Source organism: Hippoglossus stenolepis, chromosome 5 (genome assembly GCF_022539355.2).
Source record: "Hippoglossus stenolepis isolate QCI-W04-F060 chromosome 5, HSTE1.2, whole genome shotgun sequence".
NCBI lineage: Eukaryota > Metazoa > Chordata > Actinopteri > Pleuronectiformes > Pleuronectidae > Hippoglossus > Hippoglossus stenolepis.
Genome location: NC_061487.1, coordinates 5,325,697 through 5,347,239, shown reverse-complemented (window position 1 = coordinate 5,347,239; position 21,543 = coordinate 5,325,697). Strand labels below are relative to the sequence as shown.

The 21,543-nt window shown below is 40.9% G+C and overlaps 1 protein-coding gene across 1 annotated transcript in view; it reads right to left on the bottom strand.

The window, feature by feature from the left end:
• The window catches only part of pot1 (protection of telomeres 1 homolog), a 79,996-nt gene extending 64,930 nt beyond the window's left edge, over positions 1–15,066 (bottom strand). Inside the window, exon 1 of the mRNA XM_035157113.2 lies at positions 14,977–15,066. The gene's annotated coding sequence lies outside the window, so the exon portion shown is untranslated. The remainder of the gene's footprint in view (positions 1–14,976) is intronic.
• Between the last annotated feature and the right edge of the window lie 6,477 nt (positions 15,067–21,543).

Here is a 21,543-nt window from a genome sequence, read left to right as displayed (position 1 = left end):
TTGTTCAGTTAGTCAAATCTAATTTTGTCCATTCTCGACTGCATGTTACAGTAAAGAGTTAAACGCATCACAACTTAAGAAAAGCAGACAAAACCGACAAAATGCAAGCAAAAACTCTTGATGTTCATCTTTTTCACAATTTGTCACATTTAGGAATTTCAACCTGAAGAAATTCATAGATGCATTATAATAAATACTGAAAGTCACAAAAAATAAAAAAGGAAAAGAGTTACAACACAAAATATATAGTATATCATTAGGGTCAATAGGGTTAAGTTAAACTGATGAGAACATCCTAAAGTGTGTTTTCTGTAACCTATCAATGTAGACGGAAAATTGTGATAAATCTGACAACAATCAAGATTAATATTCTCTTTAATTTCTGATCTGATCTCTTTCTTTCTCTAAATGTTCTACTTAATATCAATCATGAATAGGTTATACTAAGCAGAGCCACACATTTCTACAAAGGGCTGGGCGATATGGAAAAAAATCTTATCACAATACTTTTTTTCACATCAAGCGATATCGATATATATATATATCGCGATATAAATCAAATGAGCGCCACTGCACTGAGGCGCATGAACAAGTGACTCTGCTCCTCTGATGTTTTCTAATCACTCACACGTAGAACTGATCTATATATAAACCTGCTGAATTTATATTTATGTTCCTGGATAAACGGGGCGTCGCTTTGAGTCATAATCTGCGGGAAAAACTTCTGTCTGCAGGAGTTTGTGGGTCAGTGTGAGTGTGTGTCTGCTCGTCTCTGTCTCTCCTCACACACGAACTGATAATCACATGTATTTAGTTATTAATCGATGATGTCGGATCATGACTCTGAATAGTTCTGGTCACTTGAACCCGGATGTCCTGACTGTGCGCGTCATGTTACGTCTCGGGTTGTGTAGTAGTTTTAAACGTGTCTCTCAAACTCTAGAGTGAATCAAACAAACTCAAAGTAAATGCCAGTCCTGTCTGTGTCCTAATAACTTGTGATCCGTGATGGTGTTTAGTGTAACAGTGTAAAGTGAGCGCAGGTCAGAGGGGGAGTGAGGAGGAAACAGACTCCGACAGAGACTCTGAAACAGGACGAGCGGACCTTTAATGAGCGTCTGTCCAGAAGCAGATGTGGTTATAATTATTCAGCGGTGGAAAACCACTAAAACAATGAACGTAGTGGAAAACAAGAATTGATTATGTTCTGTCACTGCATCGATGCAGAGTCGTCCACCTCTCTGCAGGAGCCCAAACATTAACATGTGTGCTGCTGCTCCTACACTCTGTGCTGTGTGTGCGTCAACCAACTTGATGTGGCTGTAACTCTATTCCAGCCACGTGATTGGTTCGCGCTGCACTATACTCATTATTATTGACTGTTCGTGTTGTCTGTCAAAACATGGATGGAATGAGTTCTGTCAAAGTTATATCGACCATGTCTTATATTTCTATAGAGGAAAAGTTATATCGCAATAACTATCTTTATCGTTTTTTTAATCACCCAGCCCTATTTTTACATGGATAGAATCAGATAAATCTAAAAGCATCAGAGGGGCAATGCATATCCTACATGTATTATATTTACATCAATCATGCAGTGCTAACCTTTTTGATACCGTAATCATGCCATGTCCTGACACCATATGATGACAAATGATTGGTTTATCTAAATAAGCTGTATATCGTCTCTCTAATCTTAGATCTCCGCTTTAACGGGAGAAAATCAATGAACAGGTTCATTTTGATAATTGTGCTGCCACTGTAATATCATTACGTTATTACTACCAGCAAAATGAATGCCCTCATCGTTCAAACATTATATTGTCAGGATGAAGAGTACAAGCAGTCCAAACTATCCCCCCCCAAAATTTCACACTGAAATCAAATAAAACCATGGCCCCATTTGACCAAAACCACCTCTTTTGGTCAGACTAAATTGTTGTCATTGGTCCAGACCCTGCAGAGGCACCATTCACACACCTGTTATTTTGGTCCAGACTAAACAGAAAAGTCAGAGGGTCCAGACCAAACAGGGTAGGTAAAGATGCACCATTAGTAAACTTCCATTAGCCACTGCCATTCGCATTAGGGCTCTCACTGTCATACTGTCACAATCACATGTAGTACTGTTAAATCCTCCATGAGACTCCCTAAAGGCAGATTTACAGTTTTATCCAACTTTGCCAATAAAAACTTTCCTGCCATGCAACATCTTGATGATGCCATGACAGCGGCCCACCTGTGTAAAAAATCCTGACAGAACTTTGTCCATACATGCAGCAAGCTTACCTGTAGCCTGCTGCAACTGCTTTGTTGTTAGCTTCAGTAAATGAAGCCAACAAACCCTACAAACACACTCACGACAACAAAACCACCACCAAACCCCCACAGAGCAGCAACTTTATCAGAAACCACCAGACGGCCGTAAACTGTCCACCTATCCCCGTGGTGGGAAAGTGGCTGATCCCTGCCAAATGTTTGCCGACTCACACCTCGTGAAGTTGGAGGCCTCCCTGTTCCTCTGAGCGTCACCGAAACCCATCGCTCTGCTGCTGCGGGACGCTCATTAACTCAGAAGGCAACTCAAGTTCATCCCAACATTAGTCATGAGGAACAGAGAGGCTGAGAGGAACAGAGGATAGATCTCCAAACAGCAGCTCGCTGCTGCAGCATGGGCACAGTGCAGCAGTTAGGACTGCAGACAAACATGGCTGCTGGGATGGGACGACACTCAGTGGTCTCACAGACAGAAATATTAACGATCCCTCGTCCCCCCAGAAGACAGTGTGACCTCCTGAGGGATGACTGAGCCAAACACAGCATCTCTGCCAGCACAATACAGTGAGTCACTTCTAGTTGTGGCTTCACGATCATTCATAAATGTGTCTTAAAATGCTACAAAATAAGGCTGATAACTATTACTCAATTAAGTGACCATCAAATCAAAAAAACCTCTGGTATTGGATTGTTTTTATTCATATATTAAGCAAAAATATAAGTCTCTGCTTCTCCAGTGAGGAGTTGCTATAAATATGTTTTGTTTTTTTTTTAAATCACAGTAAAGCATGAAGACATGAGAAAATGTCAAACTAAATAAATGTTTTCTTCAAGGCTGTGTGCCTTATGTTTAGCAGCCTAACATTGAAAATCCAGTGATCAAGACTGGGAAAAATCCAAATGTGAAAAAAACAATTTAGCAATGAATTTATTAATTCTAAACGTGCAGGATGCGGCGTGAAATTGATTTGCAGACTAGATCTGGTACCATAAATCAGGAGAACAGTGTTAATTCTACAAAAGCGCTGACAACTAAGCTCTTAGCAGGGTGCCTATGACAAATTGCACACCTCTTCTTTTTTAGCTTTGGTTCCTCCCGACAATAATCATGTGTATGCACTCTCATTCCTTTTAGAAGCTGCAATCGTTTTCCAGTCTATGGACAAATGACTAAATCAACAAAGACAGAAAAGGTTTGAACATTGGACATGTTTTGGTTTCTTCAACTTGCTTCTTTGTTTCTTCTTGTCATTAAACTTGTTGGCGGTCAGGTAGCTGCTGTGTCACTACAGGGTTTTCCTTATAATAGTACAGGGCTAGCAGTCCAACCAATGAGAACCTAAAATAATTACATAAAAACATCCATTCATTTGGAAATAAACTATAATTTGAGCATCTGTGCACTGCTGTGTGGGGCAGTTCCAAAATGACAGTGAACCTCTGTGTGAACCTCTTCGCCGCGAGTGACTTTTGCCACAATGCGAGTCCTTTATTTAAAGCGTGGGTGCTTATGAATCCCACTAATTGTCATGGTAAAAGAAGATAAAGTGTAGCGATGAATCATGCTCACTGCTCATGATGTGCTATTTTCGCAAATGCCATAAGGTACACGTCTTCTTTTTTTTCAATATTTGATGGAATTATTGCATTTATGTTTGTTTCATGTATCATTCAGATAAGTGTCATGGGTCTGCACATTCACAGGTAAAAAAAAGTCAATAGACTAATTAAAACTAAAGGACAACACTCCAGGTCACTGCACATGAGCTCTCTCTAACTCCCTGTATCTGTCCTCTGAGACAAAAATCTAAATTTTATACTTGCATGTTTAACTTTTGTTTTATAGTCTCCAATTTTCCAAAGTATACTCATTAATTATGGACAGAGGTGAACAGCACGCAGCCCAGTGTTGGCCAAAACCTGAAGGTTCATTTCTACAACATAAAACCTTCAGCTGCCACAGATGTACGCTCCAGCAGTTTCAACTTTTCAGAGAAAAATAAAAAAAAACACACACAGCTCAGCAGGTGATTTCCGGGGGTTTTTATCAGGTCAGGAGCAGCTTGCGAGAGTCGAGCGGAGGGAGTGTGTCAGGGGAGAGCAGCTCTGCAGCGCTCATAGAAAGCCATTTATTAAAAGCCATTTAAAAGTACACTTCAACACTGAGTCACAGACTCTCTGTGGACGAGAGCAGACAAACACACTGAACAGAAAGACAGAAAGATGGACCCTCGTGTTTAATTTGTCTCATATCTACCACTACACTTCAAAAAGTAAACGGTGAATTTGGTTTTAAAGCCACTTGTTGCCGTTACTTCCGGCTCCTTGCACTATTCAAGCATGTAGCCTGGTTCCACACCTCTGAATCACTGTCTGCAGTTTAAACCTGATCTAGTTAATATCTAGATCAGGGGTCTTCAACACGTCGCTCCGATCCGCAAGCTACCGGTAGCTCACCAATAGGTTCACAGACTGTGTTAAAAAACCCGACGACAATAAATGCACCTCTTCCCACTTCAATTCAATCAAACACATAGATGTCCCACCCCCTCCAATACAAAATAATAAGATAGGCTTATCAGCTGTCAATAAAAAGGTGATAGTCCTGTCAACGTCTGAACCCAACCAATCACAGCAGCGAAGCAGCAAACTTGTTACGTTGCACGCCATCTGAGCTAAAGTATTGTGATGTCCTCCTCCACACAGAGATCAGGTGGCTGAGCAGAGGTAAGATACTGCAACGCTTTTTTATCCTTGCTGAAAGAAATCAAGGCTCATGGATCAAGAGAGGAGGACACTGCCCTCTTGTCTGATGCTAAGTGGCTGCTTGATCTTGCTTTCCTGACATATATGACAGAGAAACTTAATCACCTGAACTCACAGTTACAAGGCAAAGACAAAACCAACTCTGACATGATCAGGGTTGTGAAGGCTTTTAAAGCAAAACTGTAATTTTGCCTCCAGCAACTGAAAAATAAAAGACTGCAACACTTCCCATCAGTGGTAAACATTTTGAAAAGCCATGCAGATCATGTGTTGGATGTACATAAGTATTGTGACCTCTTGGCCAGGCTAGGGCAGGAGTTTGAGGATAGGTTCAATGATTTAGATCAGCTGGAACCCTGTGTGGTATTCATTGCAAACCCCTTCATGGAGGTAGACCTCACAGAGCTTTCAGAGAAGATGACTGAACTGTTCAGTGTCAAGCCTGAGGAGATGGAAATGGAGGTTATAAATCTCCAAAATCATGTTCAGCTTAAGTCTCAGCAACACTCACAACATTTCTGGAGCCTTGTAGACCCAGAAAACTATAAGAATATTCACCAAGCAGTAGGGCTGAACGATTAATTGCATTTGCGATAAAATCGTGATATGATAAAACGCGATTTTCTAACCGCAACGTGCGCGATTACAACGTGCAAAAGAGAGTAGGGCACTGGGCTGCATCAACATTTCATGCTGCCCTTTAACCTGTTACAATGGCCTCTGGCTCAACGGAACAGTCAGAAACTGACACAACTGAGACTTTAGTCACGAAGAGGAACAGCACGTCGGTGGTGTGGAATTATTTTGGCTTAAAAAAAGATGATGCTGCGCAGTGTAAGGTGTTGTGCAGAGCATGCCGTGCTACCGTTGCTACTTCACGGGGTAACACTACAAACTTGTTCCAGCACTTAAAAAAATACCATAAAACCATGTACGACAGTTGTATGGCCAAAATGCCGAGCACCAGTGTGCCGACAAGCCAAATACCTCAAGACAGGGATCACTGACCGAAATGTTTGATAGTGTCAGTCCATATGACCGCAATTCAAAACGGCACGGGGAAATCACTCGGGCGATAACCGAGTTCATAGCTAAAGATATGGTGCCTCTCAGCACAGTGACCAAGCCTGGGTTCACGGCATTGATAAATACGCTTGATAAACGGTACAGTATACCCTCCCGTACATACTTCAGTCAGACTGCCATACCGGAGCTGTACAAAAAGTGCAAAGAGAAAGTCGCCGCGGAGCATAAAACGGTGGAGTTTTTTGCTACTACTACTGATATGTGGTCAAGCCGCACATCTGAGCCTTACCAGAGTCTTACAGTCCATTTTATTGATGAAGATTTCAACCTCAAAGCTCGCTGCCTACAAGCTGCGTACTTCCCAGATGACCACACAGGGGAAAATATTGCAGCCGGCCTGAGAGAGGGGCTTGCCAGCTGGGATCTCCACGAGGAGAAACACGTCTGCATCACGACGGACAACGCGTCAAATATGGTGCTGGCTGCACGGCTTAATGAATGGACGATGTGTTGGTCATATTTAAATCATTCATTACGTTTTGTTGGGGAAAAAAAGAGGATAACATTTTTTAAAAATCGCATATTAAATCGCAATCGCAATATTGGGGAAAAAAAATCGCAATTAGATTATTTTCCCAAATCGTTCAGCCCTACCAAGCAGCACTGAAAATTGCTGCTTTATTTGGCTCTACATACCTTTGTGAATCAGCTTTTTGTGACATGAATGTCTTGAAATCTAAATTCCGAACAAGACTGACAAATGAACATTTAAACGACTCTATTAGAGTGAACCTAAGTGGGTATACTCCAGCATAAAACTCTATGGTGGTGTCCATTCAGTGCCAGTCATCTCACTAACTGTAAAAAAGAGTGAATGTACTTATTTTACACGTGTACCATAAGATGCTTTTAAGGTGGTGATGAAGTTGGTGATAATATGACAGAAGTATGAGGACACAGAAACTGTAGAATTCAGTTTTTTCATTGGTATGAGGATACAGAAAAGTTAAAGAAAATAATAAAGTAACTTACGTTTTCCATAATTAGTGAAAAATAGTCTCAGTTCTTGGACCTTGATGTGAAGTTAAACATTTTTATAAGCTTTGTGATATTTAATAAATGTAATGCTTTCGGTATTGCAATTTCACACATGTACATGAAGTGGCTTAATTCAGCTGAAGAGCGCTTTGTGAATAAATGTAAGTGATGTGATGCAAGTAGCTCTCGGCCCCTTTAATTTTTTCAAAGTAGCTCAGAGATGAAGAAAGGTTGGAGACTCCTGATCTAGATGGAACTGCTACACACAATGTGAAAGATGCTGCTTGTAATGATACGCCCAGAGAAATGTGACCAACTTTGCAGCTGGTCTAAGCTCTATGCAGCCTATCTTTCAGCTCATGGTCTTTGCTTGAAGGCACATTTACTGAATGGTTCAGTCTCAGGGCAAAAAAGCCTGGAAAAAAGCATTTAAATAGCAAATGCACCTGCTCCCATCTGATCACCCATGGGTGTGTTGATTTAAAAATGAATATCTTGCAGTGAAAAGTGATGGACCAACAAAAACCTTGTCTGAAGTCGATGGCTCAATTATGCAAATTGCCATTACAGCACATTGGTGGTTGCAAAACACATATATTCCTTCTCCCCTGACAAATCTGCCATTACAATAACAATCCACTCAGGTGCGAGTTCTGCTGGCCTTTAAAAGGGAATGGGAGATTGCACTTGTAACAGAGGGTTACTCATGTGGGTTCCCCCGGCACTAATCATGTGACAGAGGATTCAGTTTTAGTTTTTTTAATTTCTGCATACAGTACCCACATACAGTCGTACTCCTGTGATCTCTGCAGCCCGGCTGCCTTTACGCACGGCTCTGCTAAAACCATCGCAGCAGGATCTCCGTGGACCGCCAACCCTTTTCCTGTGTGCAGCATCTCTCCCCTTCAGTCCAGCCACAACTGCTTTTAAATGGAGAGCGAGATTAGCCAACCCCATATAGCTGTGCCAATCAACTCACCAGGCACTGCGCCTGCTGAGCCAGCTCTGCAAACCTCTCTCCTACAGCTAAATGCCCGATCCACGCCCACCTCTAAAGCACTGAGATTGATTTACTGCATGTTGCTTCCCGAAACACAAAAGACTAATTCAGAGATGAAGTACAACCCCTCTGATCCACTGACTTGGTGCAACAACCTTTTCCCCCCACCGCTAAACTAATAAAAGTGGATTTGGTCATGTCCTGAAAACACTTGCTCCATGTGCTTTAGACCATGAGCTCAGATTGTTAAAATAGATCCCTTAATGTTTCCAGCAGCAGAAGGCTTTTTCTAACAAAACAAGCTCTGATGCACAAACTGTCCACAGACACAGTGAGAGACCAGCTGGCGAAGAAAGTGAAACATCAAGCAGCTAAAACGTTTTTCGGTAAAGTTGTAAACATGCTAAGAATTTGTTGTGCTGCCTTTAAGTTGAAAAAAAAAATAAAAAAATCACGTGGAGATGACATATTCCCCCTGCAAACCCAAAATAACAAAGGCTCCAGTCCACTACCTGATTAACATAATTGGGAAGTTTCATGAAAAAATCTAAATTGTTTTTGAGTTTCTCTTCTGAAAACAAAAATCTAACTCACGTACGCATGTTTTTAGCTGATCCTGTTTTATCGTATTGCTGAAGTGGTGACAGCAAATTAAATTTCTAACTGTGATGGTGTCTTGTTGAAGCTCCATTAATTGTGAACCAGAATGAACACATGATACTGATTTCCACATTGTTTCATCTGATTCATCATCGGAAGGGACTTTAAATATTCCGCATTTCAGAAGTACTGGAGGACGTACAATAATAAGTACTGTCTGTGCTGGAGAGATATGTTTTTATCCGTGTCTTATCTCCTGACCCGCGGCTTGAAAACAAAGATCTGAAAGGTTTTTATTTTCATGCAGACTGCAGGAGTTTCCTCGGCAGCGGGAATCAGACAAATCCTCCCAGAGGGATGAGAAACATGAACCTTATTTCACCCGCAGCAACTGATAAGAAGAAGCTGACACAAGTTCAATTAATACAAATATCACAGCGGTATATAGAGGAACAACACAACAGTCAGCTGTTTATCACAACAACACGATGGACAGCACACTGATGATTTAGCTTCACTCAGGGAGTTTTCACACACTGGACCAAGGTTCAAACATAACTATTTATGGCATGCCAATGTCCAGTTGACACCCACATCATGCAATCACTCAAATATACTTTACTTTCACTTTAGTTTCCTAATATTTGTATAACATTCTCTAACTCCCAGGGAATGCCATCACTGTTGTGATGTTGTATGCAGCAGAGGAATTACAATAAAGACTTTTGAATCTATACATTAAACGTTTTTTACAGGTATTCTTTGTATGCAAGACATGAATTAATCCATGCTGCCAAACCTCAGCCAATCAGGATGGAGCAAGGCGGATGGAGAAACGAACATGTCAAACAGAGTGATGGCCAAGTGAAGTTGCTGGCACATGGGCTTTTTTGTGTGTGTTTTTGTTTTTCTTCTCTGACAAACTGAGACTGTGTCAAAATCACCAATTTCCACTCTGCTTGTTCAGCCGACACCCGAGCTCCACATTGGCATTATCTTTGTCTCTATTAAGGGAGCAGCTCAACAGAAGCAGAACCAAAAGAAAAAACAAAAAAGATAGATCTGGAGACAGACGGTTGATGACACTTCTAACACATGACAGACGCAAAAATGAAAAAAGACAAAAAGAGGGTTAGGGTACAAATATCTCCCGGTGAAAAAGGGTTGCCATGCACGAGAGTTCGTGGGATAAGAGCTGATGACGGTGTCAGGGTGCTGTAAACCGCCCACATTGACTCTGCTCGAGGTTTCTTCCAGTCAAAGAGGGAGTTTTTTTCCTCGCCAAGGTGCTGCTCTTTGTGAGAACAGTTTATTTAATTTTTTTTTTTAATTTTTAAAAAGGTCTTGACCTTCTATGTAAAGTGCCTCGATATAATATATATAATAATTTGGCGCTATACAAATAAAAGTGAATTGAATTGTAGACATGCCTCCGGCCACTGGCTTTCACTTGCACGGAGGCATACAACTACTGTGTAAAATATCTAAATGAAAACTTTCTTAATAAATCTATCCATTATTTAATGCTTCAGTAAAGTGGTAATATACCTTGTTCTCATTTTCTAAATCACAATACCTGCAAACCATGCTGCTTTACGAGATGTAATCTTTCCTATACTTTCTTACTTACTGGTTTACAACATCCAGGCATTAGCTCATGGTGGGGGGTTGCTACCTGCTGAGGAAGCAGCCACAGCTTCAGCTTCATCACATCTCAAGACTAAACAAATCTGGCATACATAACAAATAATATTAAGTTTAACTGACTAATACTTAAAGTCAGTATGAACAGTGTCAATTTGCTTTCAGACTAAATTCTCTTTTACCACTCCAAGCAAAAAAAAAAGTTCAAATACACAAGATGAAAAAGGGGCAGGCAATCTGTTATGCAGCAGGGTCAAAGCTGAGAAATATCACTATGCCACAGCCAGATGAAAGTCCAGTGTGCTCACTCCCTCATACAGATGTTCAGCAGGAGGTCGCCTGGGTCGTGCATTGTGTAATCCATCCCAGTCAGCTGCCACCACTTCAAAGGCAGGAGGGCGCACTCGACTTTTAACTCTCACATGCGAGTGGAGACAGGAGGAGTAAACCTCTTAGAGTTCATGAATATTCGTCCACAGGTCAACACAGGATGAGCATGAGAGGGGAATCCAGGAGCTGACCAGTCGGCCAACCAAGACAAAGGCCCTGTTCATACCATTAACGTCTATCTCGACAGATCAGATAGTTTGCACCTAGTATTAGAATGTGTCTCAATGGCCCTGTTCAGACCTGGTATTAATACATGTCCAAAGAGATCCAATCACAAATGGACAGTGTTAAGTAAGTCTGTTTAAATCTGGTACTAAAATGTATTCCGAGTGACTGCTTGTGGTTGTTCACTCTCACGGAACTGAATGACGCTCGCGTTTTACAGCACCGTAGAATGAAAGACGTAATTTGCTCCGAACAAAATGTTACACTTTTAGAGTGAATATTCAGCCAAGACATGCAACTTCACCACTAGGTGTCACTAAATTCTACACACTGAAACTTTAAATGGGAGGGAACAGAGAGCAGTCTAGGTCACATCAAGAAGCCCATTATCCTCCGAATGCAGACAGGATGACAACTAACACAAAACATTAAACATCTAGTCTTTAGAGCAGTTCTGCAGAAAACTTCAGACCCCTCAGGCCAACCATCTGTGAAGCATAACTAGGGTCACTGACAATATTAAAGGGATTAAAAATAGTAGTAGTATTGTGACACATTCCCTGACAATGACTGTCCACTGACAACGTGTTTGAGAGTGTGAGCAATTAAGACTGTGTAAAACTAGTGTAAAAACATTTTCAATTATGAAACTTGAATGGGCCAGAGGATGTCTGTTATGTAAGCAGCCCTTCTGATTGTTTTCACGAGTGTGTTTCATCTAAATTATACAACTAGTTTTTTTATTTACCCTAGAATGGGCCCTTTATATTGAAATACTTTATATTTACATCATGGGGGGTCCTCTCTATGAAGGCCACCATGTTTCTTGTAGTAGCCCAGACTGAACAAACTAAACACCCTTTGAGTTTTTATGAATACTGAAGGTTACCAAAGGTTCTCTTTCATGTTTGGAAGGGGAGGATGAGTCGAGGGGTATTCAGCTGCAACATGCAACTTCACCACTTTCTGTCACTAAATTCTACAGACTGCAACTATAAATGTGTCCTCAATGTGTCTGCGATTGAATATTGATGCCAGGTCTGAACAGGGCCTAAGACTAATTCTTAACATAATGTAACTCTCTCTGTCTCACTGCCCTGATGCACCCGGTCTCCTAAAGACATTGTACAAAGTCAGTGATTGATTAATAGACTGCTGAGCTGAATCAGACAGATCCTGACATCAGTGTACAACTATCTAGATTACAAATAAACCAATCTACTTTCTCCTAATCTGCAATGAATGGCAGGAGAAAGTAGAGTTGAGGGATGTGTGCTGAATTGGATATGTCAATATGTGAAACATTGCATTTTCGAGGGACAATCGTTTAGGTTTGTTTCGTTAGTTTAACCAATCACATTAGAGCAGGCTCTTGTTGCCCGCAGGTTAACAGTCCATCTGGAGAGCAAAAGAGGCAGAACAAATTGACCGAAATGCATCAGATATCAGCTTTTGAATTTTTCTGCATCTCATATGTAGATAACTGTTAGAAGAGATTAGACAAAATGTTGTGTGAACGTAAAACATCTACAAAAAGTATCACTGTTTGTGTTTTGTGTGGAGAACCATTCGAAATATGTGATAAAATAAACTAGTAGGACTGTAAACAGTGTGCAATGAACAGAAGATGGTGTCTTGGCCCAGATATCTGCCATCTCCACCGAAAGCCTCAATATATTGGCCGTTGCCCCCAGAGGCTTATTCATCGTCTGACGATAGTCGATTGGCTTTGAGATTGGAGAGTAAGCAAATTATACAGCAACCGAAAGCTACAACGAGCTGTTCTACACTACATTATGGCATATTAAAGTCAATAGCCTAACCCTAGGGGGAAACGATATGAACACCTTGGTAAAGTTAACTTCATCAAGGGCTATTAGGGTAACATTTAAAACTGCACAATTCCAGTTTGTAACACAGGCTTCTGTTTCTGTTTTTTCTAAAACAATCACAATAAAGGAAGTGGAATAAATCCAATCAGGCAATCATGTGACAGCAGTGCAAAGCATAACATCAGACAGATACAGCTCAGGAGCTCCAGGCAATGCCGAATCAGGAAAAATGTGACCTGAGTGACTCAGTGAACGAGACAGAATCGGTGATGCCAGTACAATATTAGAACATTATTAGCAGGGTAAAGACATTTGCGTTTAACGAGTATTTCTAAAACTGCTCATCTCCAGGGATTTTCAGTCAAACCAGTCTCTAGAGTTTACTCAGAAATGATGCCAGAAACAAAAATACCATCAGAGCAGCCGTTATGTGGACAGAAAGGTGTGGTTGATGAGACGGGTCAGAGGAGACTGACCAGACCAGCTGGCAAAGTTTTAATGTCCTGCCATCCGGGCTGACAGCCAGCGGTATCGCAAATTCTGGGCAAGTGATGGTATAATCTTAAAAGCTGATGATGGCATATCATATGTCACTTTAACTGGAGGTATGTCTCTGCTGTTCCACTGTCATTTGGCATAATAAAATGTCATCATCAGAGTGTGTCAGTATCATTCAGGCCACTGCTCTCTGTTGGTACAGCTGGGTAACACATGTCACTTGTGCTCTGACACATGCCACTTTTCACTGACAGGATATCACGGGAAGATTATACCCTCACATTACAATGAGGAACCAGTCAATGTAGGCAGCTCACACTCCTGTGTGATACAATTTAAGTAAGGATGCTTTCAAAACAAATACTTGACATGCTTCACTTGAAATCAGTCATTATCCTCTCTTGGCATTTAAAAAATAAATAAATCTGGTTTTATAGAACAATGTCATGGCTTTTAACATGCACTGTATATTTTCTATCATAAATTGTTGACATTAATTATATATTCTTATGGCCGTGTGTGTGTGTGTGTAAAATCTGCTCACAGGTGAACAGATGTCAGTTTGTCTGTTCACACCTAACATTAGAATGTGTCTCCACATGTGTCTCCTGCCTTGTGATCAGAGCTCACTTCCACGCTCTATATTGCTGTTTTCAGACATGACCTCCAGGTCCGGACTTTCTCAAAAAGTGTTTGAAGGGTTTTTTAGCATGTCAGACTCTATAGAAGTATCTACTGTCAATGTGTGTGTGTAAGAGAGAGATTATTTAATTGTATTTGAAAGTATTGTTTTCCTTCATTGCTTCTCATCCTGACTAGGACTTCCTGGGAGAAGAGATATTATATAGCAATCAAATAATGCACTGTCTTTATTTATCATTATATTTCATCAAAGTGCTGTATCTAAATAAAAAGAGCCTCAGTTCTCCTCAGTGCACCTGCACCGTTTTTAAGGTCTCTGAAGGGTACATTGTTCCAAGGCTCGTGGAGAACTAGCCACAGTTCCCCTGTGGATAACTCTGTCAGTGTCATCAGTCTGTTTACGTGATCTCAGCAACAAAGCACCAGACAGGGTATATTTAAAGTACATTTTACACTAAAAGGGCTGGTGGCGAGTAGGATCTGGCAGCAACATACCATAGCCAATACAAGTGTTGCAAGCCAGTGCAGAATTGGCATAGAACACTGAATCTCTGACACTGTGCAGCTTGATTTCGAAAACATGCATCAGCTCCTGCAGTAAATATCAATGAGCAGCGACAACAGCAGCATGTACGTCTTCATTTCCTTCTGTACATGTACTGATAACTTCGTTTTACTTTACTTCAGTTGTCTGCAGCAGCTTCCCTGTTAGCTTGTTAGCCTGCTAGCCAACTTTAGCAAACACTGAGGTACCAGGGAGAGGGGCTTAGCTATTCCCCGGTTTATCAGTAACACTGACGACAGGTGAACACGTTAAACCGACCAAACACGAGGGTGGAGTGAGCGACTGAATCAAGAGAACGATGCACAGCGAGCAGACGATGTTCTGTGTTGCTGTATAACAGGCTGTTCAACCAAACTCCGCTTCCAAACCCTTTCAAACTAATATTTAAACTTTCTCCCAGGGTCGCCAGTGGAGGAGGCGAGCATGGTTATGGGGGGACAAGGAAGCCTGCGCGAGCCAAAACACGCGAATCATGGGATGTGTCATTGTGTCGAGGTAAACAATGCAGTAGATAAAAGTGAGAAACTTACAGCTGCACGAAGTGGTTTCCCCCGCTTGGTTTCGAATTGACTGTTGCTGCACTGCGCATGCGCGAGGTTTCTTCTTCTTCTTCGTCTTCGTCTTCGTCTTCTTCTTCTTCTTTTTCTTCTTCTTCTGTATTCGCAAAACACCGCCATTTATGGGGAAAAGACATGGACTGTATGGGAACACATGATAAATTAATAATTGAATGGTTTATATAGTAATCTAAGGTAACAGTGAATCCCCAAAATAAATAAAACAATCTTGTTTGAGCTAATTAGTAAAAAAGAAACGTTGATTTTTAGCTTATTTTTTTTACATTTGTTTTCTAAACCTTTGGTTGAGATGATTCTTTCAGTGATTGCATTTTAATATACATCATCTGTTTGACCTGCTGCCCTCTGGCAGACCTGACAAACAGACTGAAAAACTGATTTTACCCCACAGCCATAAGAGAACTGAACTCTGTTTAATATTTCTTTTACATGGAGTATATTTCACTACATGTACAAATACAGATTTACCGCACTGTTTTTCATATTTAAATTCTACCTCACGCCACTATTTTTTTATTGCACCTTTTTTACCTGTTTATGCTGTTTCCTCTTATTGTTGTTTTTTCTTATTTTTTCTATTTATACTATGCACCTTAAGGATTGCTGCTAAATTCCGTTGTACACTGTGCAATGACAATGATTCTATTCTATTCTAGTCAATGACACTTTTAAAGGGATAGTTCACCCAAAAATGTAGATTCACTCATTATCTCCTCACATCAATGCCGATAGAGGGGTGTTTGATTTCCGACATTCATATTCGACTCGAAACGGCGTCATTGACACCGTGTTTTCAGCCTAAATGTCCTCTGATATCCTCCTCTGGGATGCATTCACATACCCACGGGCACACCGGAAAACCACCCAGTCCCCTCTGGATAATGTCAGAATGAGCTCATATAAGAATGATGATGTTTCTAACAAGCAAAAGTAATACAAAAAGTTTACAAATATCTGAACGAAAAAGAGGAGTCATACACAAAGAAGGGGCAGACAAAGATGTCAAGAGAGCTTTTGGTGATACAAGCTGACACCGGTGTTGATTTGCTGTAAACTAAAACACGTGATCTAAGCAGCAGAATGAATACATGACATCCTGCCTCCTGCATGCTGTGCCAACCCTCCCTGCTGCGTTTTTCACTCTGTAGAAAGTCTGAGTTATTGTCTGAAAAGGACTTCACGCTTTTAGGTCCCAGGTCTTGTACCTTGAACTTCATAAGAACTGTGTGGTTTCCACTATACACTGTTTATTTCAGCTGCTTTCAAGTTATATCTAATAACAAACGTATATATATGAAAGCTGGCACTGAAGCCGACAAATGCTGACATCTCTTTCAATTCAATTTGTCTCTCACACTACGACTATAATATTCAAACTCCTTTCAGTTCAGGAAATTCAGTATCCGACTTAAATTTCCTTCAATGCTTCATCTTATAGTGCAGTCTCATCTGTTAATGTCAAATCAGTCATGGCCAAAGCACGGTCACAATTGAAACCACATATTCCAGTGGTAGAGAAACAAGAATATTCTACTTATGTACAAGTTTGAAGTACTCATACTTTACATTCAAGCTACTTTGTACTTCTACTTCACAACAATTTCAAGGGAAATGTTTTCACCCCACTACATGACATAATTTCTGACAGAATATCTTTCTGTATGAAACACATGATAAACTTGTCCATCATTATTGATTAAACTGTACAATGATTAGCAATCATTTTGTGTCAATATGTTAAGTTATTATCGCGATATCTTTCTGCAGATCAATCTGGATCAATCAGCATCATTTATTCTTGGGGCAGAAACCACAACTTTCCTCTCATCAAACAGTAGCTCCGCTCCGAACCAGCGCCGGTTTCATATCCATGCGACATTATCGATGGAAACCTCAGGTACTCTTACAACCAGATTAGAGACTATTTAATTAAACTGAAAAATGCCAGACGCTCACTGAGCCTGTGATAGAGAGTATAATTCCGCAGCTGTATTAGCAGGAGGCTCATTACTCAGCACTAATGGGTTTCTCCTGCAGAGACACCGCACAGCAGCAGGCCTAAGCTTCTGCTCCTGCTTTATGTTTTTAATCAAGCGTACTCTGCTGTGAAGAGAAATAAACAATAAACTACATACATGAAGCTGTCCTCCAGATGGAAAACAACAACTTCCATATTGCTCTATGTAGCCTGTTGCTGCCTAGGAGGGGTGGTGTTAGCTCCCCCTGATGGATTCTGATCACAGTGATCTCAGGATTATTCGGCACTGCAGAAACTGTATCATTTCTCCAGGGCTAGGTTTGTGCTAAAACTTTGGGTAAAGCCCCCCTGTCTATATACTCAGCTTGGGAACTCAGCTTGGTTCTGGTAAAGCTGTAGAATTTATTTTATTAGAGACTGTGGGCCTCCCCACTCACCCGCCTAAATTTAGTATCTTACATTATTATGTTATTGATCCCATAAGCTCTCAAAAAAGGAATTAGTCTAATATTGCTCTTTGATATAACCTCAGGTGACATCAAATAAATCAAAACACTTCGTCCACAGGCTTCATTAGATTCTCACTCAGGGAAAGTGGAAAAAAATTACATTCCCCCCAAAACCAGTGTATCTCCTTGGGCCTGTCTCCCCCTATTTGGAAACCTCTGCTCAGGTCTAATTTAAATCTAGTCTTGTCCAATCCAATCATATCTGATCTATCTTTTCCTTCATCTAATGCAACCTAATAAAACTGAACAAATAAACAAACAACAACAACAACAACAATACAGCAGACAAAGGCTCTATGGCCAACACTCAAGTAATCCAGTGAAAATAACATGGAGGTCAGAGGCGGGTTATCCAAGCATCAACATCAGACATCCAGCATCCTCCGGGGCAAAGGAAGAGGGGGAGAAGGAGGAAGAGAGGAATGACAAGGAGCAGGTGAATTACTCGTCCTGTCCACCCCACAGATGAGCTTCCACCACATCGGTGGGTTTGGGGCGAGGCCCTGAGGAGCATGATGTTATATGGTGTTGGTACAGACAGCGATCAGTGGACATGTCAACCCATCACCGAGAAGGAAACATAACCTGAGCCCTGTGCGGTGGTCACAGCTGTTCATTAAACTGACAGCAGCCCAGTGTAAAACAAGCAAAGTACTACAGGTTCATGTCAACATGTTTCTACCTAGAAATTGAATTCAACCATTTCTCTTTGGTTCCAGGCTTCATATAGTCCAATCAAAATATATAATTTAGCATGTGAGATCAAGATGTTAAAGTGGACATGGTCCAGATATGATATGATTTAGTCTTATGATATGCTGCACTGACTGACATGAGGTGACAGTCAGTGCTATAAGTCCTGTACTCCATATAAAAATATTGGTTTTGTGTTGTATCAGCAACATATAGCCTGTAACTAAATATCTTTATATGCAACCAGTTTGGTGTCTCAAAGTACAAAATCAGTTGTTTCTGTTGTCGTGATCATTTCTACTGCTCATACTGGCTATTGGGAGATCATTGAATTGATTTTAATATGTGCTACTGAAAGATAGAATCCACATTTTTGTGTTCCATGATAAATAATGAAGATGATAATGAAGATGTTTCATAAAGATTTCTGTCTTTTTAAGTTGCAGTGGAACGATATTCACCAAAAAGACAGAGCTTCAAACTAACCCTGTGTACAAAAAACTCTAACTTTGCACTGTATTACTTTATTAGAATACCATGTTCCACAGATAATATTCTGATGTATGAATGCTAGATGTTTTGGGCTACAGCTGCTTGATTATTATTCATTGTAAAATGAGGACAAATTTTGTTTGGCGGAAATTAAGTTCTTCATCTTGTGGTGTCGTACATGAGTTTTGTTCAGTCCCACGAGTGTGAACAACACTCACGTTCACAGATCCATTCACTTCACCATTCACCAAAATATGAGCATGTTCAATGAGTGGCATTCTTTTAGCGCATTAATCCACAACACTGACAACAGTTATGTCAAATCCAGAGAGACAGCAGCAGCTAGTAGTAAAATGTTTATATCCTCCATTGCTCAGATTGTTGTCTGTTTTTACTGTATGTCTGTTTGTGTAATTACACTGAGCGCAATTCTTGTATGTGTACACATACATGGCAAATGAAGTTGATTCAGATTCTGCTCTTCTAGTGACTGACCTCTACATGGTTATTGTAGCAGCCCATGCAGATATTGAAAAGCAGTGTCTGAACCCACACATCTGATCTGGTCAATTGTAAATTAAAGTCCTTCCTAAAGATCAGAGCAATTTAGCAAAAAATGATTTCCTTGCAGTGTGAATAACATGAGATTAACTAGAGATACAATGTGTGTGGTCATATCTGCTGCTTTTCGTTATCCACCACATGCACTGGAAGAACAACAGGAAGGGATCTTTCAAAAGCCTTGTTCAAAAACTCTGGTTGAAAAGTTTTGTTCTCAGACGCGACTGACATCCATCAGTGAAATGACATTTGAAAAGCTGAGGTGGAGGTAATTGATCGCAGAATGATTACATGAGCTAACAGTGAAATTGCAAATACAATTTTTATGGAGTTAATTGCTGTGGGCTCAGAGTGTGAGAGAGAGAGACTTCAGCAGTGGATCATTTCCTTGATCAACGATAATGTGAATAAGCACGTTTGGAGCCTGAGAACAGCACAACGTTGACAGATGAAGGTCTGGATAATTACAGACGCAAAGAGTCAGACAAGATCTCAAATCTAATCAAGCAGAGAGAAACTCCAGCTCAGGGACAGCCAATCTGAGGAGTGTGATACATTCACTGGAGAGCAAGTGAAACCACAACCACTGCTAACCTGCCCACATTATTCATGTAATGTGCAACAGATGAAGTTTAAAATACTTGCACTAAATCCCAGTGTGACATATATATTCATTGAGACAACTAACACAGAAAATCAGAGCTGTTTATTGCCCAATAAGTCGGAAAGAGATTCAACATGACACAAACCCAATTCACTCAGTTTTGGTGAATGTGGTGAGAGGAACATAGTGAAGCACTGTGCAGCTCCTCACTGTCATAACAGCCAATTTAACCGTCTGGATTTCTGGAGTGAGAAACCATCTTGCCACACTCTGAGCTTTTTGGGTTTTGGCCAAACCACAAGCAAGCAGAATCCTAAGTGGGAGGAACTATGGCAGCCATAGGAGTGGCTTAGATGTGACAACAGCGTTAAAACCAACACTATGCAAATCTCACTAAGCGGCCCTGTTTAGTCATTAGTGATGATAAAAACTCTGGAATCTCATTTGCTTTCTAATTTGACATCTTTGTTGGTGTCCTCTATGTCTGCGACACCTCTTTTTCCCCCTGAGATTTGCATTCTTTTCTTTTTTTTAGTTTTGCATCCCTCGCCTGACATCAACGTGCCCTCTCGTTCACGATGAATCCTCTGGAGAATCTCCTGCAGTTTTCTCATAGGAGTTAACGCAGACATTAGAGTTTTAGCAAGGGGCTGGCAGGCGAAACTTTTAACCCAGACATCTGTGTTCTCACATACAGCCCCTCCAGAGAATGTCAAAAGATTATCTGGAGTTCAGTGCATGTCTAAAAGCAGCTTCGATTATCTTGATGACTTTAATGGATGGAGCATATTATGATAAAGCTGTGTGATGACTGCAGTGATCCTCCACACTATCATCATTGATGGTTCAACAAGTCATTTGGCAAGTTGTGATTTGTGAATATGGGCTTTACAAATAAAATTGGATTGGTTGATTATACTGTTGCTGCTGCAGTTCGTCCAAACAGAGGCTTACTTTGTGAAGGCCTCAGAGTGAACACAGTGATGATTAACAAGCTCGAGGAGTTTCCACTGCAAACAGGAACTAAAGCATTTTAAGCAGAACAAAAAGTACAGTACTTCGACTGCTGCTGCACTGACCCAAATACAATATAGACAGATATACTGGAGTTGGAGGAGGAGAAGAAGAAATTATATTTCTTTCTCTTTCGGTACAGAGAGCTGTTAATTTCAATCGAATTCCACTTCATGGTCAGGCTTCCTTCTAGCAACTGTGACACAGCTAACAATACAACCAGTGGCTGTTTAAAGACAGACCTTGAGCTCAGCAGACCTATACCTCTGAACTTCATGGTAAAGTGGTGACCATTACCACTCTCAGCCCGTCTCCCATGGCTTCTGCTCTGTCAACACACTGTCCTCAGAGAATCATTATTCTGACCAGGACCAGAGGTGGAGCTACACAGAGGAGACGGATCATTAAGGTGCACGAGAGTGTGAGTGGGTCAGTGACAGCGTGTTCGACAGCAGAGTGTTGTGTAGAGGCTTCTGGGTAGACAGGGATGGTTAGTTAAATGTCTTTCAAGTCTCCAGAGTGTTGGCCAGTGAGACAGTGGAGAGCTGAACAGCCACTGATAACCTCACCAGGTTGAGTCTGTTGTACAGGTTTCATGTTGCTGAATGTTCAATCAATTGCCTTACCTTCATTTATACAGTAAGCCGACCAGTAACACTGGCCAGATA